Source organism: Callorhinus ursinus, unplaced genomic scaffold (genome assembly GCF_003265705.2).
Source record: "Callorhinus ursinus isolate GAN/ISIS: 27379988/994484 unplaced genomic scaffold, GSC_fseal_2.0 scaffold1, whole genome shotgun sequence".
NCBI lineage: Eukaryota > Metazoa > Chordata > Mammalia > Carnivora > Otariidae > Callorhinus > Callorhinus ursinus.
The window spans coordinates 30885255-30891105 of NW_027397063.1; the positions used below are offsets into that span (position 1 = coordinate 30885255).

General features: G+C 38.0%; 1 pseudogene; it reads right to left on the bottom strand.

Moving 5' to 3' along the window:
- Positions 1–1228: 1228 nt before the first annotated feature.
- On the bottom strand, positions 1229–2983 carry LOC112817268 (peptidyl-prolyl cis-trans isomerase A pseudogene; annotated as a pseudogene).
- Positions 2984–5851: the final 2868 nt, after the last annotated feature.

Sequence of the window (5851 nt, forward strand, 5' to 3'; positions counted from 1 at the left end):
GTTTGTCTAAGTAAACTTAACGTGCCCCAACTAATACTTGGTACGAGGACACAAAGATGAATAAAACCAGGGTCTCGTTTCAGGTTGTTTACAGGTCAGCCATGGACACTGACATGTAACAAATGGTTGGGGTGGGGGACGAACTCATGGAATATAGTGCGATCACAAAGAAGGAGAAATTAGTTTTGTGGGTGTCAGAAAGAAGGTGTTGATGGCAGCCTTTCCCTCCCCCCCCCAAAAAAAAGACTCAGAATGAACTAGGGAGATAAGATTGTTAAAGGGATTCCAGACAGAAAATTTCACGATGGAGGCGTCTTGTTATTCTAGGAAGGCAGGTAAATCTGATTGACGCAAAGCTGGAGAGGGATCAAAGAGAGGCTGAAGATATATACTGGGAACAAGTTATATAAGACCTTCTGTACTCTGCCCAGAAATTTTGAAATTAGTTCTACAAGAAGTGGGAAGTTACTGAAGATTTTTCAAGCTGGCAAATCACCTATACCCGCAGTTCTAGACAAATAGTTGTGATGCTATGGGAAGAAGTTGGATGAGGGGAGACACATTTATTCTGGAATATTTCAGTTTGGAGAGGGGCAATGTAAAAGAACTTGACAGGATTCATAGTTGGGGATTCTGAGTTTGAAGTCTGGTTTAATAGTTGACTAGCAGTGTAACCTTGGGCAAGTCCTTAGTCCTTTTGAGAATTACATCCTCATGTATGAAATCATGATGAATTGGAACTACCCAAAAGGTTGTTGTGAAGGTTATCTGAGGAAAATTAATGTATGTGTGCCGGAGTAGTTATTAAATATTAGTTCTCTTTCCTAGAAAATGATCTTGGCACCTTAACTACTGATCTGTAACTAAAATGATAAAATTTATTCAATGTTTTAAAAGATTTCTAAAGGATACCCTATAGTCACAGGTATCCATTACATGATTTAAATATTTATAATTATTACTGTCAGATATGTTTTTCTTTCTAACAGCTAAAACTAAATACCTTATATAAGTAGCTTAATTTTATTTCTTTTTTGTTGTTGTTGTTTAGGTTTTTATTTCATAATCATAAACTTAACTCTACAATCCAGCCAGACTTGGAGGGGAGTAAGGAAAATACAGAACCCATTGAACTGCTGGGAGAGCTCAAAGATGGGGGTAAAGGGGTGATCTCCTGAGCTACAGAAGGAGTGCTCTGGTAGTTAAGATAAAACACAAGTCAAATTTATTAGGCTTGTCCACAGTCAGCAATGGTGATCTTGCTGGTCTTGCCATTCCTGGTCCCAAAGTGCTCCATGGCTACCACAGTATTCATGCCCTCTCTCACCTTGCCTGAGACCATGCGCTTGCCATCCAACCACTCAGTCTTCGCAGATGAAAGACTGGGAATCAATTGTGCTGGGCTCAGCATTTTCCATGGACAAGATGCCAGGACCCATGTGCTTCCGGATGAAATTCTCAACATCGAAATTCTCCCCATAGATGGACTTGCCTCCAGTGCCATGATGGCATGAGAAGTCACCACCCTGGCACAGAAATCCTAGAATAATCCTGTGAAAGCAAGAGATGTTATAACCAAATCCTTTCTCCCCAGGGCTCAGAGCAGGAGTCCTCTGCTGTCTTTGGAACTTTGCAAAGAGCTCCAAGGAGACTCGGCCCAAGGGCTCACCATCCATGACAATGTTGAAGAACATGGTGGGGTTGACCCTGGCTGGGCAGCGTTGCCAGATCCAGAGCAGTGGTGTCTGCAAGGTGGCCTATTTCTTCTTCTTTAGTTACTACAATTCTTTAGAATGAAGAAAATGATAATGATCCTTTTCTGTGAAAATTTGTTTATGGATGTGAAGATTTAAATTTTTTTCTTGTAAGTTCATATTTTGGGGCCTAATTGCAGACTTCCTGAGTCAAAACACCTGGGTCTGGAACCTTGATATTGTAAATCTCAGAACTTAGTATCTACGTCTAAATTCGTTTTAAAGATTTCTCCTTGACCTCCTTTAATTATAACTCCTCCTTTATTATTATTGTTTGTAACAGAAAAATGCACAACTCAGCCAATGGGCACAGCCTCCTGCTTCACAGATGTAAAATAAATGTTCACTTAATCTTCCACTTTATAGAACACTCATTGTAAAGAGGATGATTTGGTAGTCAATAACCATTCTTTTGGAAGGGAAAATAAAAAAGGGTTGCACCATGACTACCCTCATCTGAAATGTTGTTAACCTTGTAACAAATTAATATTTCATTCTTCACTAGTTTTTCAGTCCACCATAGTGTTTAAAATGTCAACCTTGTAACATGAGCCTCAAATCACACAGAAGTGTGTTTAAAAATCATGGCCCTAGGCCCTGTCTCCAAACTATGGAATCTGCATCTTGTGGAGTGGAGCCACATAAGTTTCAAGATGATTCTTGTAAATATAATGTTTGCTCATCATTGGTCTAATTCCCATGACTCGTCTCTGCTATTTTGTATGTGTGTGCATATATATTTGTATATCATGTACATACAAGTACTTGTCCAGCCTCTGTAGGCATGAGAGTTTACAACTCCTATTCTAGAAATTTGGTATATTATCAACTATACCATCTCAAAAAACAACAGCAAATAAATGTGTGTTGGGTGGATACATGAATATTGAAGTTGGAAAAGTGGCTACATTTTAAAATTTTGAATTACAACTATGAAATTATATAGTCACAATTTGCTAAGGATCTCAAAATACTGAGCCACATAATAACTAAGGAATCTAGGTTGTATATTTTCCATTTATTATAGAGTTTAATATGAAAATGGAACTCAAATTCTTACCACAATTATCTTTCTAACTGTCTTCCAACAGGAAATTGGGTTAGAAATGTCTAACTCAAAATGAGAAGCATCTTGCAGTCTTCAAACTGTTAATATTAATTATTCTTATGCTCCTTTGTTTCCCTAATTAGAAAAACCAAACCCTCAAACCTGTATTTTCTAAGGTCATATTATTTTTGGTTTGGGGAATAAAGCATCTGATTCTGTAGTAATCCTAGGTTATGTCTCTATCCTGTCATATTTTGCCATTTGTTCAAGTATACTTTTTGCTAATATAGTTTCACTTGCAAAATAGATATTTATCATCCAAATTCAATATCCCTCCAAAAGGATTTGTTTAAACCACTCTGTTTATCAATAAATGATACTTTGAAAATGTACTGAAACAGTGGCTTACACAATGTTCCCCCCTTTCTTTTTGCTCATTGAGATTTTCCAGTAAAACCTGTGTTTTCATCAAAATGTTGCAAAAGACTGTGATTTATGTTTTAACTTTAAGAGGGTCAGCACACAGTCTTCTAGGTAAGAATACTATTGTATTATATATAACATGTTATATACCTTACAGAATATATCTTCCAGGTTCTAGTGATCCATTAATTAAAATGCTACTGAGCATGTAAATTGGTTTAGGTCTTTTTCAGGATTTAAAGAAAAGGATATTTCTTAAAAGGGAAGGGGGGTAGGGGAATTGCAAAAGTAGGTCATATTGCTCTAATCTTGTATTTGTGTTTTTAAAGGATGCAGACTGTGTCAGAATAGAGGCAAAACACACACTCGTTCTCTGAATCACAATCCAGACTCAGAGCTGGCGTAGATTTGAGGAATGTGCAGGATTCTTATCCAAGCCATGTCTGGTATTTATCCAGGTTAAATTTTTCTTTCTTTCTTTCTTTTTTTTTTTTACATGAGAAGAATGCAATAAATAATATATTTTTCTTTTCACTCCCCAGTGTTCTAGTTAGAAGTTCATTTGAGTTGTATTCATTCAATTCATTTTATTTCTTGACTTGATGAGCTTAATATTCCTGGCAGGCTTTGAAAACATGGCTGAATAAATTTATGAATGAAAATTGCCAAGTTCTAATCCTGGCCCTTACCATTATTTTTCACAACCTTTAGAAGAAAATCAATCCTAGGTTCTTTTTTTTTTATTTTTTTATTGTTATGTTAATCACCATTTATTACATCATTAGTTTTTGATGTAGTGTTCCATGATTCATTGTTTGTGCATAACACCCAGTGCTCCACGCAGAATGTGCCCTCTTTAATACCCATCACCAGGCTAACCCATCCCCCTACCCTCCTCCCCTCTAGAACCTTCAGTTTGTTTTTCAGAGTCCATCATCTCTCATGGTTCGTCTCCCCCTCTGACTTACTCCCCTTCATTCTTCCTCTCCTGCTATCTTCTTTTTCTTTTTTCTTAAAATATGTTGCGTTATTTGTTTCAGAAGTACAGATCTGTGATTCAACAGTCTTGCACAATCCACAGCGCTCACCATAGCACATACCCTCCCCAGTGTCTATCACCCAGCCACCCCATCCCTCCCACCCCCAACCACTCCAGCAACCCTCAGTTTGTTTCCTGAGATTAAGAATTCCTCATATCAGTGAGGTCATGTGATACATGTCTTTCTCTGATTGACTTATTTCACTAAGCATAACACCCTCCAGTTCCATCCACATCGTTGCAAATGGCAAGATCTCATTCCTTTTGATGGCTGCGTAACATTCCATTGTGTATATATACCACATCTTCTTTATCCATTCAACTGTCGATGGACATCTTGGCTCTTTCCACAGTTTGGCTATTGTGGACATTGCTGCTATAAACATTGGGGTGCACGTACCCCAATGGGGTGTGAGGTGGTATCTCATAGAGGTTTTGATTTGGATTTCCCTGATGCCGAGCGATGTTGAGCACTTTTTCATGTGCCTGTTGGCCATTTGGATGTCTTCTTTGGAGAAATGTCTGTTCATGTCTTCTGCCCATTTCTTGATTGGATTATTTGTTCTTTGGGTGTTGAGTTTGATAAGTTCTTAATAGATTTTGGATACTAGCCCTTTATCTGATAGGTCATTTGCAAATGTTTTCTCCCATTCTGTCGGTTGTCTTTTGGTTTTGTGGACTGTTTCTTTTGCTGTGCAAAAGCTTTTTATCTTGATGAAATCCCAATAGTTCATTTTTGCCCTGGCTTCCCGTGCCTTTGGCGATGTTCCTAGGAAGAAGTTGCTGCGGCTGAGGTCGAAGAGGTTGCTACCTGTGTTCTCCTTTAGGATTTTGATGGACTCCTGTCTCACATTTAGGTCTTTCAACCATTTGGAGTCTATTTTTGTGTGTGGTGTAAGGAAATGGTCCAATTTCATTCCTCTGCATGTGGCTGTCCAATTTTCCCATTACCACTTGTTGAAGAGACTGTCTTTTTTCAATTGGATATTCTTTCCTGCTTTGTCAAAGGTAAGTTGACCATAGAGTTGAGGGTCCATTTCTGGGCTCTCTATTCTGTTTCATTGATCTATGTGTCTGTTTTTGTGCCAGTACCATACTGTCTTGATGATGACAGCTTTGTAATAGAGCTGGAAGTCCGGAATTGGGATGCCGCCAGCTTTGCTTTTCTTTTTCAATATTCCTCTGGCTATTCGGGGTCTCTTCTGGTTCCATACAAATTTTAGGATTATTTGTTCCATTTCTTTGAAAAAAGTGGATGGTATTTTATTGGGGATTGCATTGAATGTGTAGATTTCTCTAGGTAGCATTGACATCTTCACAATGTTGGTTCTCCCAATCCATGAGCATGGAACGTTTTTCCATTTCTTTGTGTCTTCTTCAATTTCTTTCATGAGTATTTTATAGTTTTCTGAGTACAGATCCTTTGCCTCTTTGGTTAAATTTATTCCTAGGTATCTTATGGTTTTGGGTGCAATTGTAAATGGAATCGACTCCTTGATTTGTCTCTCTTCTGTCTTGTTGTTGGTGTAAAGGAATGCCACTGATTTCTGTGCATTGATTTTATATCCTGCTACTTGACTGAATTCC